Source organism: Saccoglossus kowalevskii, chromosome 1 (genome assembly GCF_978046115.1).
Source record: "Saccoglossus kowalevskii chromosome 1, keSacKowa6.1, whole genome shotgun sequence".
In the NCBI taxonomy this organism is placed as follows: domain Eukaryota; kingdom Metazoa; phylum Hemichordata; class Enteropneusta; family Harrimaniidae; genus Saccoglossus; species Saccoglossus kowalevskii.
This window is the reverse complement of record NC_140641.1, coordinates 41,675,095-41,702,839: the sequence shown is the minus strand read 5'-3', so window position 1 is coordinate 41,702,839 and position 27,745 is coordinate 41,675,095. Positions and strand designations below refer to the sequence as shown.

At 40.5% G+C, this 27,745-nt stretch overlaps 1 long non-coding RNA gene across 2 annotated transcripts in view; it reads right to left on the bottom strand.

Moving 5' to 3' along the window:
- Positions 1–1,751: 1,751 nt before the first annotated feature.
- The window catches only part of LOC144349492 (uncharacterized), a 38,168-nt gene continuing 12,174 nt past the window's right edge, over positions 1,752–27,745 (bottom strand). Inside the window, exons 3-4 of one of the 2 annotated variants that reach the window (XR_014928828.1) lie at positions 2,701–2,943; positions 1,752–2,302 (exon numbers count right to left, since the gene is read on the bottom strand). This is a non-coding gene — a long non-coding RNA (uncharacterized LOC144349492). Of the gene's footprint in view, positions 2,303–2,700; positions 3,146–27,745 lie in introns of those variants that run through there. The other variant, XR_013419974.2, reaches the window with a different exon arrangement.

Below are 27,745 nucleotides of genomic sequence, written 5' to 3'. Positions count from 1 at the left end.
AATATGCTCATGTGGAATCACTAACACATAAAATGATTATTTTAATAACAAAGTGATATGCATTCAACCATTACCCAGGTTATCTAATCTCCTGCTAATCTCGTATGACAATTTTACAAAAACAAACTGTTTCATTATGCAAAAACAATAATAATGCTTATTATACCTTCATTACTAGGATATATTATTGCCACATCACGTGAGCATTCATTGTTGTACCTGAATGACGTCATTAGATATTGTATGTTGTTTGCTAGTATTTATCTGCTATTTAATTGAACCTCATAACCTTCAATGAAACAAAAGACACCTAATTGAGATTAGAAGGGGGTGATATGTTTGGCTGTTATCTCACCCCCTGTAATAAGACACCCTAGATGTTGTGAGTGTACATCTTCTGTGGAGAATAGTCTTTCGTTGATGGCCATGAACCATGAATATAGTTCAATGAGATGGTAATTCATTGCAGTACTATTTATATAACATTGATATGAAATAAATCAATTAACATTTCTAGAAGTTAACGCGTGTTATATATATTTATATGTATGTATATATTTGTTGTCAACATCACGATTCACTGAAGTCACAGAATTAGGTCACCAAATGTTTACTTACATACAGGTCCTTGACCTCTATATTTGGGTCATGTTTTTCTCTATCAAGTTAGATCTGACAATTTGTGCATTTTACTGACACAAATTAGAAGATCATCCCGTCCCCCTACCACCGCCTACTAAGTTACAATTGGCATGCTTTGTTAAATAATCGTTACTCTTTGAAAACAAATAGTACTGAATAATTTAAATTTATTGATTGCCTTTCACAGCACAAAAGGTGTGAAAATAATAATAGTTTTTATCATGTTTATTTGAATATTTCAAAATACGAATCATCCATCGTTTTTGATTGGTTACACACTATACTATTTGCCTAATTATTATATAAAAATTGTGGTTCTCACATATTTCATATGCTTCTCACATTCTCTTTTTAACATGCCATACACATTACAACTACTAAATGACAACAGAATGTAAAACACTCCATAAATAAAAATATAATGTAATAATGATGTCATGATAAATAACACGTGAATTGTCATGTTCAAACATGCTTAAAATAGAATGTCACTTATGAAAAATAAAAAAAATAATAATGTGACACACACATCATTCAATTATTTAACAACATATTGGCATTAATTTCGAAAATTCAATCTGCCACCATTGTATTCTGTCGAATTTCTGGCATTATTTTAAACTCGTACAACTTGTTATTGACACCTTCAAGAACAAAAGAGTCAAGGTCAGGCGTTAATGCTAAAAATGACACAAGCATATACAATAAATAAATATTTTTATATATTATGAGTGATTACTCCCAATACACAATATACTCATGAACAGGGGTCAAGTAGAATTCTTGGAATTGAGTTCATTCACTATATTGTGACGTGGGCCTTATCCACAAGCATTCGTTTATAGCCCTGATTGATATACATTTTACAACACTTCCAGAGCTGATGCCAACTCAAAATCACAGTATCAATGTGCTCTTTTTGTTATTATAGTTTTAATTGATCGTGGATTCATTGTTAGGTGCAATAATTTATTGGTGTCTGACAACACCTGTTTAGAGTTAATAGGCCATAACATTGCCCTCGCTCATTTTCTATAACACCTCTGAACACACCACTCAGTTTCTTGGTACTCAGCTGAGACAAGACAAATTATGTGCTGCAAACGAAGTCTTTTTTCTCTCTTTTTAATTTTAGATCACTTTAATTTTGAAATAATGAATAAATAACTAGAATATGTAGTAGAAGTGTTATTAACGACATAAGTGACGAATTCGAAAAGATGTTTAACTGTTGATGCATGTAAATAAAAGTTACAATGATAGACTAAAATACCAATAGTACAATAGCAGTATGTGCATAGAGACAAGTTTTCACTATTCACATTATTTAATGACTAATCATGTTTCGTAATTTAGATGCCTATTTTCACAGGCCCAACATGGAATCTATGACAATTAAAATTGGATACAGGAACGTATAATACTGTGGATAACAATGTATAATGATGAATATTCCACTCAGCTGGTTACGAGTTTGGTAGATGTAATTTGGAACTGTGTCTTCTGTTCTTCGGGTAAATGTCTTTCTAGTGCAACGTCAATCGCTAACAATTATACAAAGTGTAATTCAAAACAAACAAAAAACAATGAAATAAATCGAGATACAAATCGAGTTATTGAAGAACAAATGATGTCACTCTTGTTTTTTTCTTTTCTCTGGCTGAGGAGAAAAAAAAAAGGTAATTTTATTATTTTGTTAGACAAAGTTTAATAAATGCAATAATGGAATATAAACGTAATAAGAAGCACTGGACACCTCAAATTAATTTATTGGTACAGGAAAGTAAGCATGACTGAATTTTATGTATATGGGAATCGACACTGATCATGGCATATGTAGGTGCTTATTCGTTTGTTTGTTTGTTTACTCACGTATTTGATATTATGATGAAGTATTCAAAATACACAGCTTGTAGGTGAGTGAAAATCAGAATGCAAAACGTTACAAAAAATATAATAACTAATATCGTACTGTATGGTTTATATTTGTTGGAGAATAAAATGATAGGCTTCACATATTCATATGAATGTCTAAAACAAGTTCTATATGATATTTACCTTCTAATAGCTTCTCCCGTATCACTGGGTTTATAATGGTTTCTTGGTCCAACGGCTCAGCCATATTAAGACCAGTGGCCATCTCTGCAGTGACACTTTTTATTTTTTTCTCAATATCAATACCAGAACCATTTTTTCTATCTGCCATCACAAGTGCTGTCACGTCTGTCTCAAAATATGGTGGTGCACCCCTAATAGACTGTGGCTGGTGTTCCAACTGTCTGTAGGCAGAAGGGGCCCTTTCTAAACAAAAGTCTTGGTTCTATTATTACAAGTTCAGATACAGTCAATGCTACATATAAGAAATATACTCGTGAGATAATGCAAACTACTGTATTTTGTTAATTGTTCGATAAAATAATTCGTTTATCCCCGTCGAGTAAGCTTTTACATCCAGGGGTGGGGAATGATTTGTCATCATTGGTGAATCACTCTTATTTGCCCCAGTTCATAGGGTAATTCTTTCTGATTCGTCAGTTGGCGTTGAGCATAATTTCACATATTGACATATCCTGCTAATGGGGAAGACCATTGCAGGACCAGGGATAGGGGGATGCTAACAAAAGATGAAATGACACAAGGCCAATCAACAAAGTCGCCGCTTTGCCATCATTACTATTTGCACTATGATGAACTCAAAAATCGACAGGCAACGAAGCGACTAGTTTGAAAGATCTCCAGCTCGTCGCCATCACACATGATTAGGATTTACACCCTGGTATGGCTAACACACATTCAGGCTTCTTAGTATATTCCATTTGATGGAGGGGGAATAAAATGGAAACAAGACAGTATTAGTTCATGAAGCATAACAAACTGGAAACAGCTCGAGTTTGAAAAGTTGAAATGATAGAAGAACTCCCATTTAGTTGGCAACAGTACAGTGAAATACTGGGATGACCGAATTTAATTCCTCTAATCTGTATCCAATGATGATTTTACCTACCCCTGTCCTAATTATAGTGCCTAAAACACGACAATATCCAAATGTGGACGATCCGACAGTGTTGAAAGGGTAAGATTTTTCAAAAACCAAAGCAAATTTTGCTTCATCCACCAAAAATGGAACATGAATTTCGCGCGCGCGATATTTGCGTCTTTGCACCAATATGCAATGGTTTTAATAGAAGGGAGTACGAACCTGGCGATAATGACTATACAATAGAGCCGTGGCTCCACCGAGTAGTATGGACGATTTTAAAGTGAGTTGCACTCAACGCCAAAACGCTCAATTATGTGACATACTGCATCAAGCTGGGCTGACATGGTACAGTATTGCAATATTCTGCACAGCCTCATGTGAGGCCGAACGCCATTGGCGGATGCCCATCTTCACACTGACCTACAATCGACAAAATGTTACTACCTATGATTGTTTGTTCTCTAATATCTAACATTTTCATTTTGTTTATTTTGAATCAACAGAAAATCCGTAGTTCGGCATTATTTCACATTACCAGATTTTCGATGGTCAAATACGCTTTGATGGCAATGAGCCAAAACATAATTTGGATTCCGCGCGGAAACAAACCGGTAAGTGTGTGTTTTTGACTTTTAATTTTTAATTGTACTACCCAATATTAAGTGTGCATACAAGTAAACGAAAATGGCAATCGTAGAAGCCGTGTTGTAGTACTAGAACAAGACATTTATATGCGGCAAGTAGTAGAAGCCGATTCGATCAGTGTTTACATTTTTACCGCACTTTTCTCAGAAAATATTTTATGTTGATAATGGTGGGGAAGAACAGAAAAGCGAATTTATTGTTGCCACATCTCGAACAAAACAAAAAATGTAAGAATTGTGTTTTTATTATTAAATTGAAAGTACAAGTCTGTATTTTCTACTGCGCAACTTCTGCTATGTCGTCAGATGCATTTGCGACACTTCTGTCCGCCATTCTTGTAATTATATCGTTTGTTTGTTGGTTGTTCGTTTCTCCAACTGAACATGGAAAAAAAATCCTGGATTTTTCATCCAGCGTTATAGACGATCTATATGAACAGAACAGCGATTTGAACTTAATCAAGTTGTACATTTGTTCAACATATCCTTGCATATTACGCGCATGCCATACTTCGTCAATGACACACAACTCATTTAGAAGATGACACAATTTTGTGCAAAACACGTCAGTGTAGTTGCGCTGATAATTCTGTCTGCGGCATTTGTTTACACGCAATATTCCCGCCGTTCGCGAGATTGCGAACGTATATTATACAACAAAGGATTTTTCTACGCCACCAATGCTATATTACCGTAACCCCGCCAAAATTGAACACACTTCTTGTATGAAATGGTTATACTTGTCACAATTAAAACATTTAAAGGATGGTATTTCCGAAATGACACAACAGTAATGTGTTTTTCCGTTTCTGGTTTGTGGGAAATCACGACTCAGATTCTTGAACTTGAATTTCGATATTAATAATAATTGATTGTTAATAAAACCAAACTTCAAACCCACAATTGGGTTTTAATACCCATACAATAATTCACAATTTGACACACAATTAGTTGGTTCATCTCACATTATTGAACACTACGCCATTTCCACGCGGACATGTTTATTTACAAATATAATTGGCACAATCCTTGACAATCAACATTTGAAGCACAAGGTAACATTTCATGGATACGACCGTCTGGACAGGTCTTATGACAAGATGTGTTGCAGTGGTCACTTATGGCAGAACCAGGCATATGTCAGTTTGTTTATTCTTCAGACACGATTATCACGAAATTAAGATCAAATTGCTCATGATATACATCACAGAAAAATACACACGTGACTCACAGGTTAAGCGTATTCAGTCTGCATCTCATTTGAATTAATTACATGTTACAACCAACCAAACATGGGTAATTTAGTGATTACATCTGTGTGTTTGTGGTTAAAGAAACAGGTTTAATGGTAAATGAACTCTAACGATTTTTCATGATTTGATTAAATATACACCTTATTGAATAGACAGGGTGCACCCAATTAAAATTCACGAATTTGGTTTTATTCTAAATGTATATGTTCTATCATCCGGCAAATTAATCGAAAATAGTTCTGTTGGACAGGACGCCCTCAAGCAGTTGGAAGAAAATCAAACTGGGTATATTTTAATTCAAAACATATATGCTATTCTCAGCAGTCGTTATTTAATTAAGGACTATCTAATAATCAATTATAGTTATTATTACGAACGTGTCAATGAGTACCAATGAAAGTTATGATTATTTTTAAGTCGATCTATATTGATCATACAGCCATTTCATTTCAACTAGCATTTTTACACTAAAAATGTCCTAATCTTAACGCATCACTTATATTATGTCATTTACCTTATTGTTTCAGATTCGAGTCTACAAAATACTACCCGGACGATTAATAGGATTATGTCACACACATCAACATATTTGTTTCTCGTTTGTATACCAGAAGGCAGGCATAATAGCTGAGGAGCCCAGTGTATAAAGTATTCCGTGCAATTGCATGAATGAAAACTATGCAAATCAAACTGTGTTGGAACTATGTAAACTATTTTGTGTTTCACGTTTTAAATTTGTTACACTGCCAAATGGCTACTTGGGAGGGGAATTTACATCAACTAGATCCTAATTAAAAAATCGTAATTTGTGAATAGAATTGGAATGGAAGTATCGATTGGTGGATTTAGTCGAAATGGTAATATGTATATACAAAACCAATATTCAATGAGATTTTTTCATTAAGATTAAATCGCCTATTTCAATTTAATAGGACGAATGTTTTCCCATGTTACCACATCGTCCGAGCGAAGGTCGAACATCGAGCATAAAGTTAGTTGCTCCCGAAGCAGAATTTGTACAGCAATACATGATGGCATTTATTGTAGTGAAGACATTAAGTAACTTAGTCGATAAACAAGGCAGTGTGTCAGGTTTCATTGTAACTCGCTTAATTAAAAGTTTTGCCAACAATACAACTTTATTTATACAGTAAATGAAGGTTAGAATAGCAGTAGTTACACAGGCCAGCAAACTACAGAGAAATATTTATACCAGTATTCAAATGCCTGATGTGAAAAAAAAATACAATTAATTCAACAGCTATGGTCCGCTATTTTGAATAAATACTATTTTAAAACTTAAAGCGGAATGACTGGCCGTTTATATGAAATATAATACCACTAAACATGATCAGTTCGCCAAAACGAAACTGCAGTGATATGGTCATCTCACAGTTGTTCTGCTAAATTTGATTGTATAACACAGCAGAACATGGTCAATAGAATGGCAATGGAATTATCATTACAGATAGAATCTCTCATTTAAACATCTTGAAAGATGCAAAGTCAACAAACGACTGATAGAGAAGTCACAGGACTGGCCGTAGTTCAATGGTACAATTTGCACCATAGTGTTAATATTGTGATACACTATTATTAGTTATTTTCCATGGTGATAATGCCATTTCATCGAGTATTGGAATATAATCTACACGCTTTTAATAAATTGGTTTACAAATAAGCAAACTTTTCAATCACCATTATCCCTCGCTCTTATACTAGCAACAACTGAGTATTTAATTAAGAAAGCAGAGTTACCAAAGAACAGTTCTCTACACATAACACATAATGAAGATATGGATGTTAAAAGTCATCTAGTGTGTCAAAAAAGTGATCTACACATGAAAAATGGTGAAGATATGCATGATAGAAAGTCATCTAGTGTGTCAAACAAGTGATCCACACATACCAGATAGTGAAGATTGTTAGTAAGTCATTTAGTGTGTCAAAAGAGAGCCCCACGCGTAACACATTGTGGAGATAAGGATGTTAGAAAGTCATCTAGTCTGTAAAATAAGTGCTCCACACATAACACATAGTAAAGATATGGATGTTAGAAAGCCATCTAGTGTGTCAAAAGTGTCTCACACATAACACATAGTGAAGATACGGATGTTAGAAAGTCATCTAGTGTGTAAAAAGAGTGTTCCACACATAAAACATAGTGAAGATAAGGATGTTAGAAAGTCATCTAGTGTGTCAAAAGAGAGCTCCACACATGACACATAATGACGATATGGGTGATAGAAAGTCATCTAGTGTGTCAAACAAGTGCACCACACATAAGACATAGTGAAGATTGTTAGTAAGTCATTTAGTGTGTCAAAAGAGAGCCCCACACATTACATATAGTAAAGATATGGATGTTATAAAGTCATCTAGTGTGTCAAAATAGTGCTCAACACATAGTAAAGATATGAATGTTAGGAAATCATCTAGTGTGTCGAAAGAGTACTACACACATAACACATTGTGAAGATAAAGATGTTAGAAAGTCATCTAGTGTGTCAAAAAGAGAGCTACACATATGACACATAGTGACGATATGGATGTGAGAAAGTCATCTAGTGTGTCAAAAGAGTGATCCTCACATAACACATAGTCATGATATGGATGTTAGAAAGTCATCTAGTGTGTCAAAAGATTACTCCACACATAACACATAGTCATGATATGGATGTTAGAAAGTCATCTAGTGTGTCAAAAGTGTGCTCCGCACATAACACATAGTGAAGATAAGGATGTTAGAAAGTCATTTAGTGTGTCAGAAAATGCTCTTAGCATAGCACGTTGTGAAGAAAAGGATGTTAGAAAGTCATCTAGGGTGTCGAAAGGGTGTTCCACACATAACACATAGTGACGATATGGATGTTAGAAAGTCATCTAGTGTGTAAAAAAATGCTCTTGGCATAGCACGTTGAGAAGAAAAGGATGTTAGAAAGTCATCTAGTGTGTCGAAAGGGTGTTCCACACATAACACATAGTGAAGATAAGGATGTTAGAAAGTCATCTAGTGTGTCAAAAAATGCTCTTAGCATAGAACGTTGTGAAGAAAAGGATGTTAGAAAGTCATCTAGGGTGTCGAAAGGGTGTTCCACACATAACACATAGTCAAGAAAAGGATGTTAGAAAGTCATCTAGAGTGACAGAAAAGTGCTCCACACATGACACATAGTAGAGATATTGATGTTAGAAAGTCATTTAATGTGTCGAAAGAGTACTACACACATGACACATAGTAAAGATATGGATGTTAGAAAGTCATTTAGTGTGTCAAAAAGTGCTCCTAGCATAACACATTGTGAAGATAAGGATGTTAGAAAGTCATCTAGTGTGTCAAAAGAGAGCTCCACATATGACACATAGTGACGATATGGATGTTAGAAAGTAATCTAGTGTGTCAAACAAGTGCACCACACATAACACATAGTGAAGATTGTTAGTAAGTCATTTAGTGTGTCAAAAGATAGCCCCACGCGTAACACATTGTGAAGATAAATATGTTAGAAAGTCATCTAGTGTGTAAAAAGAGTGCTCCGCACATAACACATAGTAAAGATCTGGATGTTAGAAAGTCATCTAGTGTGTCAAAAGAGTGTTCCAAACTAACACACATTGAATGTAAGGATGTTAGAATGTCATCTAGTGTGTCAAAAGAGTGCTCCACACATAACACATAGTAAATATATGGATGTTAGAAAGTCATTTAGTGTGTCAAAAGAGTGCTCCACACATAACACACAGTGAAGACAAGGATGTTAGGAAGTCATCTAGTGTGTCAAAAGAGTGTTCCACGCATGACACATAGTGACGATATGGATATTAGAAAGTTTTCTAGTGTGTAAAAAGAGTATTCCACACATTACACATAGTAAAGATAAGGATGTCAGGAAGCCATCTAGTGTGTCGAAAGAGTACTACGCACATAACACATAGTGAAGATATGGATGTTGGAAAGTCATCTAGTGTGTCACAAAGTTCTCCTAGTATAACACATTGTGAAGATAAGGATGTTAGTCATGTAGTGTGTCGAAAAGGTGCTCCACACTTAGCACATAGTCAAGATAAGGATGTTAGAAAGTCATCTAGTGTGACACAAAAGTGCTCCACACATGACACATAGTTGAGATATTGATGTTAGAAAGTAATTTAGTGTGTCAAAAAGTCCACACATAGCACATAGTCATGTTATGGATGTTAGAAAGTCGTCTATTGTGTCAAAAAAGTGCCACACGCGACACATAGTCAAGATACGGATGTTAGAAAGTCATCTAGTGTGTCAAAAGAGTGTTCCACACATAACACATAGTGAAAATATTGATGTTAGAAAGACACCTAGTGTGTCAAAAGAGTGGTCCACACATAACACATAGTGAAAATATTGATGTTAGAAAGTCACCTAGTGTGTCAAAAAAGTGCTACACACATAACACATAGTGAAGATATAGATTTTATAAAGTCATCTAGTGTGTCAAAAAGTGCTCTACACAAAACAAATGGTAAAGATATGGATGATAGGAAGTCATCTAGTGTGTCAAACACGTGCTCCACACATGACACATAGTGAATATATAGATGTTAGAAAGTCATCTAGTGTGTCAAAAAAGTGTTCCACACATGACACATAGTGAAGATATTGATGTTAGAAAGTCATCTAGTGTGTCAAAAGAGTGCTCCACACATAACACATAGTGAAAATATTGATGTTAGGAAGTCACCTAGTGTGTCAAAAGAGTGCTCCACACATAACACATAGTGAAAATATGGATGTTAGAAAGTCATCTAGTGTGTCAAAAAAGTGCTACACACATAACACATAGTGAAGATATAGATTTTATAAAGTCATCTAGTGTATCAAAAAATGCTCTACACAAAACAAATGGTGAAGATATGGATGATAGGAAGTCATCTAATGTGTCAAACACGTGCTCCACACATGACACATAGTGAAGATATAGATGTTAGAAAGTCATCTAGTGTGTCAAAAAAGTGTTCCACACATGACAAATAGTGAAGATTTTGATGTTAGAAAGTCATCTAGTGTGTCAAAAAAGTGTTCCACACATGACACATAGTGAAGATATAGATGTTAGAAAGTCATCTAGTGTGTCTCAAAAGTACTTCACACGTGACACATAGTGAAGCTTGTTAGTAAGTCATCTAGTGTGTCAAAAGTATCACACAAACACCCCTTTAATTGTTGAATGAGGAAGGCTAAATCTGCTATAGTTATATTAGTACATTAGTTTTCTCTTCATATTTACTTGTAATCCATTTTACTTGGCGGAGATTAGTAATATCGTATGACCATTCAAGCTGTGTGCTTTGTATTGGTCAGGAAAATACAGTCATAATACTGTAGTTTATTATTATTATACATAATTATAGTAGTAATAACACTTTACTTATACAACACCCTTGTGTATATATGTACATGAAATATGATTATTATATGTATTATTTTATGACATTTTATTTTGATTCCTGTGTTTCAAAAAGACATGTAAACGAACAAGACCATCCATCCTAGTTTCAATTTCACCAAAACTTAAACTGTGCCAACGCCATGAAATGGGTGAGTTTAATTGGCCAATTGTTATTTACGTATTAATTAGTAGTGATTGTAAAATTATAAATTGAAATAATTTTAAACTCACCAAGAAGCCTGGAAATTACCATAACCATCAGAAATGGTAAATCCGTCCCTCAAATGATTAAAATGTATTAATAATTTATTTGGCGTAAACAACTTGAATGTGTAACAAATGTTTTGGGTTGGTAATTATCATTGCAATCACGCCTTGCAACAATTCAAATATACTAGATTATTATTTATTGTAACAATTAACACTTCAAACGAACGAAATGTAACAACTAAATTTGTTTTGTCAGTAACTCGGAAAAAAGTAAATCACCCATTAACACACCACAAACAGACAAATATTACATGAAATACAGAACTCACGACTAGGCAATCGCCCCACCACTGCAGGCAGAGGCGTTACTACCACGCAAATACACATTAATTTATGCATACGTCCTCAGAATAGGGTAGGTGAATTGACATTGGTCAATTTTGAACACCTGTTAAAATTATTTGGTTGTATTTGATAATTAGTGCCAGTAACATTATAACTTGATATATGTCAATCAAAATAAGTTCTCCGTAAAACAATCAAGTCGATCCAACATAGTTTTAAATACCCAAAGAAGCACACATGTTAGTCGTCAAATGCTTGTAAAATGAAATGGTGTTAATCATTTTTAACAACCCCTTATAATGGTTAACGTGTATCAGTTAATCAATTGCTGTAATATTATCCGGAGTAGTATGGCTCAGTCAAAATGAGCTTGTCATTTATAGGCAAGTCCATCCATCATTGTATTACACACCTCACAACATTTTACACACGTTTAAATGTGCGAAATTGGTCAAGTGTATTTATGGACAATTAGTTATTGTGGTGTCATAGATTGATCAATAAGAATGAGTTCTCTGTAAAGGTGAAGCAATCAAGTCCATCTATCGTAGTTTTAAACATCCAAAGAAATACACACGTTAGTTGTAAATTGCCTCAAAATATGTAAATATAATTGGCATTAGTAAATGTTACTAACCCCTTCAAATGGGTGTAGGTATTTATGCATGTAATATTATCGAGAGTTTAGCTCAAAATGTAGCTTGCTGTCAATTGTAAGCCATTCCATCCAGTAATAAAAGTTGTCAACAAATCCTAGACATCTAGTGTTTCTGAGACACTCTAATAAGATGGTCAGAGATGTAAATTTCACCATTTGATCAGGTGATTGCCTAGCTGTTTTTTTTACAATATAAGCCATTTAAGACATTAGGACTGAAGGTGCATGTCAATGACAGAAACACACAAACCAAGTAAAATCGGGTCCAAAAAATATCATGTTACAACTCGTCGTTGCTTCGAAAAGTTATTGCTACCCCAGAAAACCCTAAATTCATCGAGTGATCTTTCAAAACGCGTAAGAAGACAACTTTACTTACATATGTGAAACCTTTCCAGTAGTAACAGTGATTGAGATTTGCGACAGTATATTTATTGTGTTATATATGGTGTGCCTAATGCTGTGATATTCTTGCTCACAATTTGCATAAAGGTCAGTTTCATTGGTTTACTTAAATCTATTACTATCGTAAATTACTACTGGAAAGTTTTCACAACTGTAAGTAAAGTTCTGTAATAGACGTTTCAAAATTTCAGCTGATCCTTCTTTGCCTAATGCCTAGTTATGGTTACATAGCTTCGACAGTAGTTTTGATTACTCTCCGTATATCCACACTTGTTTTGTATGGACAGACTCACCACACAGATAACATTTTACTTCATGATGAGTTACGTTCTCGTTTGACGTCACATGCCATTGATACGTATACAATGTTGATGCACTAACACGATTACATGTATGCAATTGACTGTGTTTACGCAGAATTGGAGTTTAACTCAATAATAATGAGTTTTATATGCATGTTACAGAAATCAGTAAATCCATCACAAATGTGAGCATATCACATATTACACAAAGTAAAAAAACTCATAAATGGTATAGCTCGATACGAGTTCTCTGTATCAACAAGTCGACCCACTCATTTAAACATGTTCATTTAAATCAGTTGGAAAAAAACACTTTGTGGGTAATTAGTAACTGCAATGATACTGAGAGTACATTTTGAACACATATTGTTGGCCATGAGGGCTATATCATACGTCTATTTCCTATTTGATTGAAATAAACTGATTTTTTGAACGACCCAGCATCACGAGGAGGGAAATGGACGTAAGCTGTTGCTCAGAAACCAATCAATTTAGGTTTTATAACACATCAAATCCAGATTCTTCATTTAGACTCTTTATTTAACAGCCAACAAAGCAGTGATCAACACAATTTGCAATACCATTAGTTGCCCGTATTTTGTGTTTTAGCTTATACGCTGTGTAGAGACTTAGGAAAAAGACTTTCAACCCAGCTATTCACCTAATTCATACCTACCATAGGCTCTGGTCATTCAAAATGACTATTTTGAACTGTAGGCATTAATATGAGATTCAGTCGGTAACAAAGAGAGAAATCTAGGTCGGGGGAGCCATACGACCTCATATATGTTTTTCCACATCACGTAACAAAGATCAAGAGGTCAGCGCCATCTTGCCTTATGTTCACTCCCCTGTTTCCTTCATATACAAGGACTTAAAGCCAATCGCTATGGAAAGTGGGGTGGTTGGGAGGAATCTGGAGCCTATGGTGGGTATGAACTAGGTGAATAGGCGGGCTGAAAAGACTAAATTCACTACGTTCAATTACCCACCATAGACTCCAGTCAGCCGAGAGGTGGCGGATTTCTGAGCAAAACAGAAATTAAAGTAGTCATAATGAAGGGTGTCCCATCTCGGGACAAATTTATGTATGACTACCACTTAGATAAGATCAGTGAAAACTGGTGTCTTACCTTGCCAGTGTCATCGCCATAGTAAAAGGCATACGGCTGATATGGTGACGGGATCAGAATTGCCCAAAGATGGTAGACCCAAACCCAATTTTGGGAGTAACTAGCATTCTGACCCACGACAACGAGACCCACCTTAAAAAGACCTTCCTCAATGGATTGCGTGTCTCTTAAGTAATAATTGATGAAGACGTTTTGCGTTCTCCAGAAGCCTGCCATAAATATGTGATCGAGGGGGGTACCTGACAAAAGAGCTAATTAGTTAGTGATTGCAAAAACCTCGTACGCTCGCACTCTGTGTCTCTGCAGACCATGTGCTGAAGACGCCAATCAGTCATAAACCTCAAACACTGTCGTAGTGATCCACCTAGAAGTGGAAGTCGGGAGGCTGCTATCCTGCTTACCCTAGTCATAACATATATACATGTGTTTGCTGCCCTGCCTCGACCCCGTAGTACGTCTCTCGTAGCAACTCAAAGCTCGAAACGGGGCATATACACAACTCATCCTGATCCTCGACAATATTGGCCAAACGAGGGATGATGATTGGTTGTGAATTGTGCTCTGGGATTTGGTCCTTGGTGAGAAGCCTGATTCATGTCTCAAGTTAACTGCATGTAAGTGGTACACTGCTGTACTCATTGCTAGTGTGCCGTCCGGTTGGAACACCATATCCGGAATGTCTGGAAGCACTACCAGTGTCTCAACTAACATTTCCAACAGAAGTGGAAGTCATAGTCATGGTGAGTGGGTCCCCCTGCCTGAGGTTGGTAAATGCCTTCCACCAGGTCAAGGCATCCTCGCTTGCCTCTCCAGTTCCCATAGGTGAGAATGGTGTTGCAACAAAGTGTGTTGCACCAGGGGGGTGCACCGCAGCTTGGGGAACGTCATCATCCCAATGATGCGCATCTTTTCTCAGAGGGAACCCATACTAGACTGCTTAATGCTAGGCTAGGCACAAAGCCTGCGATGGATGCACCAAGCCTGTCTCTGTGTTGAACTCCATGCCTTGAAATATCAACTGATGTGTCGGGTGTGCATGGGGCTTTTTTAGCTTTACTGGAAAGCCTTACCTGCTCGGCAGGCAACCTCTTGTTTCGGTTATGTAGCAACCAGTCGTCCAGGTATGGTTGATGTGTACTAATGACTAATGCAGCAGCAGCTGCACCTGTTTCAACACTCTGGTAAACAAATATGGAGCTGTGCATAACCCAAAGGGGAGCACCCTGAATTTGAATACTTGGCCCAAATGGCCGAATCAAAGGAGTCGATGACTCACTGGTAAGCAGCGCTTAAGTCTAGTGCAGCTAATCAATCGAAATGGTGCATAGAGAGTAAAACCATGTTTGGTGTCTCCACGCGGAACCACATGGCGCCCTTTGTAAACAAATTGTCAACCTTCTGTCAGATTGCTTCCACTTTGAGAAGTTCACAGTGGAATTTTGTATCTGTGTGTTGGTTACCCGCTGCTTCCAGACCGGAATAAACCAGTGCAATCTGAGTGCGACAGGAATATGTGGCCATGGGTCTTGAGCTTCTACATTGGGACAATTTCTTCTCTGCCGAGGCTAAGACCTCGAGTCCAAAAGCTCTGACTCGGCGGAGCCCCAGCGAACAGGAATGTCAAACTCGCTGTCCCTGTGACTTGGGGCGACAACCCAAAGAGGAAGAGGACCCACCACCTGGACCCATCTTACTGGGGGGGGGGGCTGCTACTCGTCCCTCCCTGGACCATAGGGGCGCTTACCTCCTGACTGCTTGTGGCTAGTAGGTGCAGACTTTGGCCATTGCGTTTCCTCTGCTTGGGGTCCAGTCCACTTTCCCTTGGCTGCAGCCAACTGGCTAACATATTCCACCTGTACCATCTAGTCGGTGGCTTCCTGCAGCCCTGACTGCACCCTCAGTCTCCCCATCAAAAGGGTGGAGGAGATCCAGTCTGTGTAACTGAGGCAGTGATGCACCCTGTGATTCAGCTCGCCAGCTAAAACACACGCTGCCAAAAAAGCACCCAATTGCACAGAAGTAGCCCTTGCCAAGATGACACTGCAAGATATTACACATAGCCTTGCGATGCCCCAACAACAACTGTGTCTGCTGGTCTAGGAGGGTGATGTCTTCCTAGAGATGCAGCGTAATATGTTCCAGTGTGCTGGCCACAAATTCCAAAAAGTTAATGGGTTTCAACTATGCTCTCAGGACGTGGTGGAGATCTCCGTGCACGCATATTGGCGGCCACTAATAGTATGTTCACTAGTCAAAGTGACATCACACATGAGAATAGTTCATCACGTGCGAGGGAATGCATAATTCTAAATAATCTAATGTGATCACGTATTGACCAATCATGGCACAGACTCTGTACATGGTGTTATAAAGACCAATAAATTGAGTTTTTTGGGAATTACAATAAGACCAGTCCATCCCAAGTTTTAAAAATATCATGATACAACACATATACCCAAAATAGGTTGGTTGAATTGACATCATCAATTTAATTATAATCAAGAGTAAATACATATGTCAAATCTGTGTAAATCTGAAGCAAGCAAGTCCATCCATCATAGTATTAAACATAAAAAGTAGTACATACGTGAACATGTGCCACTTCCTCAAAATAGTTCAGTTGAATAGGTATTGAATTGTTGTATCCATCCTGCTCAATAATTTAATCATGTATTGCTGATATCAATGCCTCTGTGGTGATATACTGATGTCGATCCATCAGCACTGACATGCTTATGTCGATCCCTCTGTGTTGACAAGTTGATATAAATGCCTATGTAGTGAATTCTGATGTCAATCCCTACACAGGGAGATGCTGATGTTGAAACTTTAGAAGAGACCTGCTAGTGATGATTCATCAGCAGTGACATGCTTGAGTCGAACCTGTCCATAGTGCTGGTTTTGATGCTTCTGTAGTAATATGCTGGTGTCCTCGTGGCAGATTGGTGTCGATCGCTCTGTAGTGGCAAACTGGTGTCGATCCTTCAGTAGTGGCAGGTTGATGTCCTGGAGCGACATGTCACAGTTGATGCCTCTGTAGTCAGATGCCTGTGTCGATCCCTCTGTAGTTAGATGTTGGTGTTGATGCTTCTGTAGTGATATGCCAGTGTTGATGCCTCTGTAGTGACAGACAGGTGTCAGTTACTCTGACGTGACATACTGGTGTTGATGCCTCTGTAGTGACAGACAGGTGTCAGTTACTCTGACGTGACATACTGGTGTTGGTGCCTCTGTAATGACATAATGTTGTCAATACCTCCATAGTGATATGATGATGTAGAACCCTTTGTAGTGACAATCTGGCAATGATGCCTCAGTAGTGACGTAGTGACAGATAGGTGTCAGTTACTCTGACGTGACATACTGGTGTTGATGCCTCTGTAATGACATAATGTTGTCAATGCCTCTATAGTGATATGCTAATCTACAACTCTCTGTATTGACAAGGTGGTGATGACGCTTCAGTAGTAATATACAAGTGTTGATGCCTCTGTAGTAACAGACTGCTGTCAATCCTTCTGTAGTAACAAACTGGTGATGATGCCTCAGTAGTGATATACAAGTGTTGATGCCTCTGTAGAAACAGACTGCTGTCGATCCTTCTGTAGTGACAAGCTGGTGATGATGCCTCAGAAGTAATATACAAGTGTTGATGCCTCTGTAGCAACAGACTGCTGTCAATCTTTCTGTAGTGGCATGTTGGTGTTGATGCCTCTATAGTGATGTGTTGGTTTTCATGCCTCTGTAGTGACATAATTTTGTTGATGCCTCTTTAGTGGCAGACTGGTGTTAATGCATCTTTAGTGATATGTCAGTTTCAACGTCTCTGTAGTGGGATGCCTGTATCAATCCCTCTGTAGCAACAAGCTGGTGTTGATGCCTCAGTAGTGACATGTCGGCACTGATGACTCTTTAATGACATTCTCGTGTCGATTACTATGTAGTGCCATGTTGGTATTGATCCCTCTGTAGTGATATACTGGTGTCAGTCACTATGTTATGGCATGCTGGTGTTTATGCCTCTGTAATGAAATGCTGGTGTTGATGTTACTGTTGTGATATACTGGTGTCAGTCACTACGTTATGACATGCTGGTATTGATACCTCTGTAGTGACATGCTTGTGGCCATCCCTCTGTTATGGAAAACTGGTGTTGACGACACTGTAGTGACATGATGATCCTTCAGCAATGACGTACTGGCGTCACTACCTCTGTAGTAACATGTCGGTGTTGATCTCTCTGTAGTGACATGCTAGTGTCGAAGTCGATGTCTCTGTAGTGACAGCTGGCGTTGACCCATCTGTAGCGACATACTGGAGTCAATCACTCTATAGTGACTCGCTGGTGTCGATACCCCTGTAATGACATCCTTGTGGCAATCCCTCTGTAGTGACATGTTGGTGTTGATGCCTCTGTAGTGATTTACTGATGTCTGTCACTATGTTCTGACATGCTGGTGTCGATGCCTCTGTAGTGAAATGCTGGTGGCCATGCCACTGTACTGATATACTGGTGGCAGTCACTATGTAGTAACATGCTGGTGTCGATGCCTCTGTAGCAACATGATGATATTGTTGCCTTTGTAGTGATATACTGGTGTCAGTCACCATGTTGTGACATACTGGTGTCGATGCCTCTGTAGTAATGTGCTGGTTTCGAATGCCTGTATAGTGACATGCTAGTGTTGATGCCTCTGTAGTGATATGATGACTTGACCAATTTGTAGTGACATACTGGAGTCAATCACTTCATAGTGACCGGTGTTGATGCCCCAGTAATGACATCCTTGTGGCGATCCCTCTGTAGTGACATGTTGGTGTCGATACCCCAGTAGTGGCATGCTAGTGTTGATGCCTCTGTAGTGATTTACTGGTGTCAGTCACTATGTTGTGACATGCTGGTGCCGATGCTTCTGTAATGACATGCTGGTGTTGATCCCTCTGTAGTGATATACTGGTGTCATGTACCATGTTGTGACATGCTGGTGTTGATATCTCTGTAGTGACATGTTTGATCCTCCAGCAATGATGTACTAGTGTCATTACGTCTGTAGTGACATGTCGGTGTCGATTTCTCTGTAGTGATACACTGGTGTCATGTACTATGTTGTGACATGCTGGTGTCAATCCGTTTGTAGTGATACCTCTGTAGTGACATGTATGTGCCAATGCCTCTATAGCGACATTCTGGTGCCCATACCTCTATAGTGACGTCCTTGTGTAGATGTTCCTGTAGTGGCTGGCGTTGACCAATCTGTAGTGACATACTGGAGTCATTTGCTCTACAGTGACATGTTGGTGTCGATGCCTCTGTAGTGATATACTGGTGCCAGTCACTATGTAGTAAAATGCTGGTGTTGATGCATCTGTAATGACATGCTGAGGTTGATGTCTTTGTAGTGATTTACTGGTGTCAGTCACTATGTTGTGACATACTGGTGTCGAATGTCTGTGTAGTGACATGCTAGTGTTGATGCCTATGTAGTGACATGCTGACTTGACCAATGTGTAGTGACATACTAGAGTCAATCGCTGATGCCCCTGTAATGACATCCTTGTGGCGATCCCTCTGTAGTGACATGTTGGTGCCGATGCCTCAATAGTGACATGCTAGTGTCGATGCCTCTGTAGTGACATGCTGGTGTTGATGCCTCTGTAGTGACATGCTGACTTGACCAATCTGTCGTGACATACTAGAGTCAATCGCTCTATATTGACATACTGGTGTTGATGCCCCTGTAATGACATTCTTGTGGCGACCCCTCTGTAGTGACATGTTGGTGTCGATGCCTCAGTAGTGACATGCTAGTGTCGATGCCAACCGCGTGAAATGGGAAAACTGTGTCGCCTCGTGACGTCACAATAACTTATTCAAGATGGCAGCAAACACGGGGATTTCGCTGTAGTTTTCCACGGTTTTCGTCGTGAAATCGACCAATTTCGGACCATTGCCCTCAAAATAATTGAAGAAATAGTTTTGGGGCCCATCGACAATAGAAAGGTAGAAACTTGAGGCGAAAATAATGAAAAAAAACCCGGCTGTTACGGCCCGACGTGATTTCAGGTCGGTAAAATAGGGTAACTCGCATAATATGGAACTATAGCTCCATGGTTTCGCGTTAACACCACGACGAACGAAATAACCGACAGCGAAACCAAGCGAGCTACAGAACTGCAGCTAGTGTCGATGCCTCTATAGTGACATGCTGATGTTGATTTCTCGGTAGTAACATGCTAATGTTGAACCCTCTGTAGTGACGCGCTGATGTTGACCCTTCTGTAGTGACACGCTGATGTTGATCTCTCGGTAGTGACATGCTGATGTTGATCCCCCAGTGGTGACATGCTGGTGGTGATCCCTCAGAGGTGACATGCTGAAGTCAATCGCTCTGTAGTGATATGCTGGTGTCGATGCCTTTGTAATAATATGCTGGTGTCGATGCTTTTGTAATGGCATGCTGGTGTCGATGCTTTTGTAATGACATGCTGGTGTCGATGCTTTTGTAATGACATGCTGGTGTTGATCTCTCAGTAGTGACATGCTGGTGGTGATCCCACTGAGGTGACATGCTGAAGTCAATCGCTCTCTATTGATATGCTAGTGTCGATGCCTTTGTAATAATATGCTGGTGTCGATGATTCTGTACTGACATGCTGATGTTGACCCCCATGCTGGTGTCGATGTTTCAGTTGTGATATGCCAGTGTTGATGCCTCTGTAGTGATATGCTAGTGTCGACGCCTCTGTAGTGACATGTCGATGTCGATAGCTCTGTAGTGACGTAGTGCTGTCACTCCCTCTGTAAGGATATGTCAGTGTCGACCTCTATGTAGTGACATGCTGGTGCATATCCCTTTGTAGTGAAATGCTAGTGCCGTTTACAAGTGTAACCAAGTGTTGTGGCAGCGCGAGTTGCTTTGGGCTTAGAGATGTTTGGGGGAGTCCCTTGCCTTTACCATGGGGTACTCTTGGGCATAAAAAGGGGATGGAATTAATCAGAACTTCCCGGGGCCCTGACCACTGGCGTGGGGTAACTTGGTTTACCAAAACATGGATCATTGGGACAACGTTTCGTTTTGGATGGCCTTATCGCTTTACTACCAGAAGAGGTTGTCAGGAAGTTTTGGGCGATGATGAGCAGATGCCTTGGTGGTATCATTGACTGCTTGCAGATGTATCGGTTCTTTGGTTGCAAGTTCTACTTGCACTGAGAGGTTAGAGTTTTTTAAACTCATTTTTGTACCCTCTCTACAGATTATCAGCTGTTTTGTTTGCATGGATTCCCTGTAAACCAGTTGAAGGACTGAGCTGCTAACCTCATTAATTCTTTTCCTATAGCTGTAGATATGAATCTAGCTGATAGCTGTGGCATGGAGAATTTGGTGAGTGCGGGGCGCACATAACCTAATTTGGGGGAGTGTGTAACCAAGTGTTGTGTACGGTCAGTACCCCGATTGAAACACTGGTACGGCCCTTGCTTGTGAGCGAGAGTATCTAACAATAACTATGACGTCATTGTCTGGACGTACTTTTCGTGTATTGTATTTTGCTATGAACAGTATCGTTTATCTGCCTGTAATTTTCATCTTTGTAATACCTTTCATATTTGAGTGTGTTTTATTTGAAATTTGTCAGCTGTGCTTTGGGAGAGGATTTGCCTTTCCCGCGTGACGGGTAACGTGATTGAGTAGGCATGCGCAGAGAAGGAGACGAGACATGCTTGAGATTGTGACATGGCTTTGGATGGTGCTCAGAAAGTTGTGGTGAAATTGCTTTGAATCGCCAGCCACCGACAAGACAGTTCAGATACGTGCCGGTAAAGACACGCGGACTGCTTCCTGAGCATTTTGGGCCGTTGATGGCGAAGGACTGACTGTGATAGCCACGAACTTTCAGTTGAGGTGAGCGCTTTGAATTTGGAACCCATGAGGTGTTGTCTGCCGAGTATTGCCAAGGCGTGACGTCATTTGACCTCGTTTACGGTGTAAACAATATGGCAGCGCCCATGTAACGAGCCTGTAATCCTGATGATAATGCCGTTCGAGCGTGGATATTGCATTGGAAACATTGTGTAGTAGTACACGACGCAATCGGCTTACTGAATCACCGTGTGCGAACGGTTTCCCGCATGACAACAGTGATCGTGACGTTCATCGTGCTTTGATTGACCAGCAATAGACCAGTGCACTGTAGCTGTGACCGACCAAGGACAATCAGTTCCCGCATCGCCTGTTGTGAACACGCACGTCGTGGACAGTTTTTGACAGTTTTGGTAGTGTTTTGCACAGTATTATCTGACAGTGTATTGTTGGTTTTGATATCTTGTTTAGCTGTGTTATGATATAAGCAGCTTTTACCGAGAAATTATTATTACCAGTTATACTTATTGTTACTAGTTACGGGGAATATCAAAGGGGAGTATACCTCCAGTATATTTGTCACAGTGGAGGAAGTTGCTTTGATTGGTGTCCCGACTGTGTTGCCATGGTGACAGGCTGCGTATTTGAAGGTTAATTCGCATTGTTTGGCGTACCACTGGTAGTAAGGGTTGCATATACATTTTGCAATAGTAGTAAATGCCTTCATTGGGGACATATCCTAACAAATGCTTTGTATGTGACGGTCACCTAGGTAACTCAGGTCAAGTGCGTGACCCTTTGAGTGCGCCCTCTAGTGTTATAATTCAAGTAAAGTGTATTTTGACTAATCTGTCATTTGTTATTAAACCGGTTGATTGATACATGCCACTTATCTTCACTGTGTTGTATGCCTTGCATGGTACTGAAGTCATCTGCGACGGTAGACCTGTCAGCCCTAGGATTATTATTTGTTCTCCTCCCATTTAAAGTCCCTATTAGCCGGTATGGGAAGTGAGAAGGTCACATCTGGCGCCAAACGTTGTGAGGCTGTAATACTGTTGTTGTAACTGTGTGTTAGATGACATCCATGCAAGGTTGGGAACACAGTGTTTGACCTTTTATACTAACAGATTTGTGTAGGGGGCATTAGTTGCCTTAAGATATTGATTGAGGTGTGTAGCACAGTTATTCATGTTTACTGATTTGTTTTGTTAGTGCTTGTTATTTGAAATTGGAGTTTTGAAATTCCTTTTTGTACATTGAGTCTTTTTGCAGGGCTACCGTTATTGATGCTTGCAGTCTGCAATTGCCACATATCATATCTGTTGTTGTCCCTGGTGCTGTTGACAGTCTCTTCTACCAGTATGGCCGATGTGGGAGATGAAATCCTGAATACCAAGATAGAGAAGATAACCCCTAAACTGGGATGGGAGGATAAGTATGAGACTACCCCAGGGGTCATTCCTAAGTTTGGATGGGGGAGAGGTGCTAATTTGCTTGACGCTGTCCTGACACCCATCGGGGGAGGGGGAAGGCCTATTAAGGATTGGGATACTACCCATGATGCAGTGCGCGAGAACGGATTGCACAACAAAGACATCGCGCAGTATACTGATAGCTCTACCTCTGAAGATGATGAAGTTATGTTGATGAAGTTATTGCGTAAGTGTGAACGTAAGCGCCGGAAGCAAGTGCACAAACGCAAATGTGTGAACGCATCATCGGCGCCCGAGACATTCAACGCGAGTGTGGGTCAGCCCATACGGTTTTTGCCGCCCACTGCCTATCATCTGCCGTGCATATCTACCTTTACGGGCAGCGATGAAGGTAAGGATGGAGTCACTTTTAAGGTTTGGGAGCATGAGGTGAGCAGGTTAATATAGTCTGAGGTCTATGATGAGAAGCCACTGCTGCAGCAAAAAGAGAAATCTCTGAAAGGTAAGGCTAGTCAGATAATTATGGCCGCTAGGGCAAAAACAGTTGACAGAATTGTAGAGAAACTCAGGAATATTTACGGTGAGGTTGAAACCGGTGACATAGTGATCAGGAAATTCTACAATGCACAGCAGCAAGAGAATGAAACTGTAGCGGAATATGGTGTGCAATTGGAAGGGCGGCTTCACACTGCCTACCAGAGAGGGGCAGTATGCGAGGCAGAGATGAGCGAAAGCCTGGGTCGTAGGTTTTTTGATGGTCTTTTGGATGATGGTGTACGGTCAACCGTGAGACACACATTCAATCGTTCTGCATCATATGATGAATTACTGAGAGCAGCCAGAAAGGCGGAGGCTGACATAAACAGTAGGAAACCCACCGTGACAAAACACAGGACTGCCAGGGTGCACCTGGCCACCCAAGCAGAGATGCAGTGTGAATCAGATATAGATGGCAATGATGGAGGGATCGCTACGAGTTCTGACACAGATAAGCAGCTAGCAATGATGGTCAAAGCACTCCAGCTAATGAAGGAGCAGAGTGAGAAACAAATGAAGTGTATTCGAGAAGAAACAAGACTCAGATCGGAAATATATTGTCTTTGATGCAGGCTCAGACGAGTAGACTAGAGAATCTGGAACTGGAATTAAAGAACCAGGCTATGCGCCAGCCCAGCGTGTACCCCATGTTACATCCGACAGTGGCAGGACAAAGAGTTGTCGATTCTCAGCATGAGACTGGTGATACTGGTGGCTGGAAGCAGGGGACGGCTAGGAAAAGGGATTCCGGCTGTTACAACTGTGGGAAGCGCGGTCATATGGCGAGGGAGTGTACGGCTCCATGTAAGAAATGTGGTAAGTCAGGTCATACTTCCGTGAGGTGTCCAGAAACAGGTAAGGATCAGGGTAACAGCCATGATGTAGCACAGGCTAGGAGTCATACTTTTCATGGTGTATCGAATTCTTACAACAGGCGTGGCCGGCGGGTTGATAATTCCATTTTGGGCACTCTGGTCGAGGAGTGGGTAAGTGTAAATAATCGATCGTGCAAATGTATGATAGATACTGGTTCGCAAGTAACCATGATAAGCCAGTCCTAGTATGACAGGTATTTGAGTGATGTGCCGTTTACCCCACTCAGTGAGCTCTTGCATATTCAGGGAGTGACGGGAGAGCGTCTTCAATACAGTGGTGTAGTGGAGGTTACAGTGTCTCTCCCGAAGCGCTTATTTGGGGATAGTAGTGAAAAGTTAATATTAGCACTGGTTGTCCAGGACAATGCATATACACGTAAGGTACCAATCACTGCCGGGACAAACTGGTTGAACCTGTATATGGGGTCCGATGGTGCTAAAGGTAAGGTCAGGAAGAGGATTTCAGCGAATGCACGCTATGTTCTGAAGTCATTAAAGGCGCGGGACAGGTTTTGTGGCAAGACTGGTCGTATGGGCGTTGTCAGAGCTGCGCTACGAGAACCAGTTACTGTGATGCCCAATGAAGCTACTATGATTAGGGGTAGAATGAAATCTGGTCCTCCCGAAATAAAACTTGATATCACGATAGAACCAAGTGGTAAGTGGTCTGAAGATGGTGGGTGGCTGACTAGTCCCATGATTGTTACTGCAGAAGGTGGGCGGAAGAGATCCAGTGTGCCATTGGTGGTACACAACAGATCTTCGAATCCGATCACCATCAGATCTGACGACATACTTGGCGTGACCCAGGCTGTGTACACTACTAGTTCAGAGTCCATACCAGGTAACGGTGTGTCGTTGCATGACTTGACCAAGCCTCAGAATAGGACTATGGTGAGCGGAGGTCTTGAGTTTGACATGACGAACTCCCCTGTTGACACGGAACAGCTACACCAAGCGAAAGAGATGTTCGACTGCAACCATAACACATTCTCAAAGGGAGAAAATGACCTCGGTAGGTGTGATAGGATCAAGCATAAGATCAACTTGACGAGTGAAGAACCTTTCAAACAGCCGTACAGACGCATACCTCCATCACTTTATGATGAAGTGAGGGTGCAGATAAGAGGTATGTTGGATAATGGCGTGATACAAGAATCAAGTAGTCCATGGGCATCTGCGATTGCATCTGCGTATGTATAGATTACCGGAAACTTAATAGTGCTACCATTGGAGATGCATACCCCATGCCTCGGATAGAGGAGAGTATGGATGTACTTAATGGTTCTGAGTGGTTTTCATCTATAGATTTGAAAAGTGGGTACCATCAGATTGCCATGGCGGAAGAGGACATCCCCAAGACAGCATTTACCACTCCATTTGGGCTATACCAGTATACCACTGTCCCATTTGGCTTGAAGAATGCTGGCGCAACCTGTCAAAGAGTTGTTGAGCAGTGCCTAGGGGACTTGAATAGAAAGATCTGCTTGGCTTATCTAGATGACGTAATTGTCTTCTCCAAGACCTTTGAGGAGCACTTGGAGCGACTTGAACATGTTTTTCAGCATCTGCAGGAGTATAACCTGAAACTGAAGCATACAAAATGCCAGTTTTTCTGTGAGCGTGTGAAGTACCTGGGGCATGTAGTGTCCTCAGAGGGTGTGGAGACGGATCCAGAAAAGATCAGGGCATTGAAGACGTGGCCAGTGCCTGCCAATGTCCATGAGCTGCACACGTTTCTTGGGTTTGCTGGCTATTACAGGCGATTTGTACCAGGGTACTCTGTGATCGCCTGGCCTCTGAATGACTTGACGGCAGAGCAACCCTTTAGAAGGAAATGGGGGAGCAAGACCCAAGGCGCACGGAAGAATCCACCACCATTTGTCTGGACATCTGAGTGCCAGATAGCTTTTGATGCCTTGATATTGAAGTTGACGACACCACCGGTATTGGCATACGCTGATTATCAGCGCCCATTTGAGCTTCCTACGGATGCAAGTACCTCTGGATTGGGGGCAGCACTCTACCAAACTCAGATAGTGAGTGGGAAAGAGGTGTTGAGGCCAGTGGCCTATGCCAGTAGAAGATTAACAAAATCCGAGAGGAACTACCCAGCGCATAAACTTGAGTTTCTGGCTCTGAAATGGGCCGTGACAGAGAAATTCCATGAATACTTATACGGCAACCACACAGAGGTTTTGACGGATAATAACCCACTGACATATGTATCGACTACAGCCAAGTTGGATGCTGCAGGACACCGTTGGTGGGCTGCTTTGAGCAACTATGATTTGACCATTCGTTACAGACCTGAACGGCAGAACGCAGATGCTGATGGGTTGTCTTGTAGACCCCAACGTGATGGTGGACTCCCGGACGAGACCCTCGATAGGTTTGATAACCGTATAGAGATCAAGCCTGACGAAGTTAGGGCCATATGTCAGGTCCATTCTGATTCTGATACGCCATGGGTTGAAGCCTTCGCATCGGCTGCAACTGTTATACCGAGTGAAGTTGAGAGACCCATGAGTTTGTTGGGAGAGCCCACGCTAACTTCACTGACCGCAAAGGATTGGGAGAGACTTCAGAAAGAGGATCCAACCATTGGCAAACTTCGTTACTACAAGGAGAATGGGAAGCAACCCAACAAAGCGGAAAAAGAACATGCGTCTGAAGAGTTGAACCTTGCCCTTCATGAATGGGGCAAATTGTGTTTCAGAAAGGGAGTCTTGTATCGTAGTCGGCACACTAGAGATGGCCGAGAGTACTTTCAGCAGGTTCTTCCAAGCAGTCATCGGTCTGCTGCGCTTGTTGGGGCACATGATGAAACTGGGCACCTTGGGCAAGATCGTACCTTAGACTTGCTTAGAGCAAGGTTTTATTGGCCGCACATGAGTAGTGACGTGAAAAGTAAGGTACTGAGCTGCAGGAGATGTGCGTGCAGAAAGGATCCACTGCGCTGAAGACTTGGGCACCCTTGAAGCATCTAGAGTCTCAACAACCTATGGAGCTAGTCTTCATGGACTTTTTGTCTTTGGAA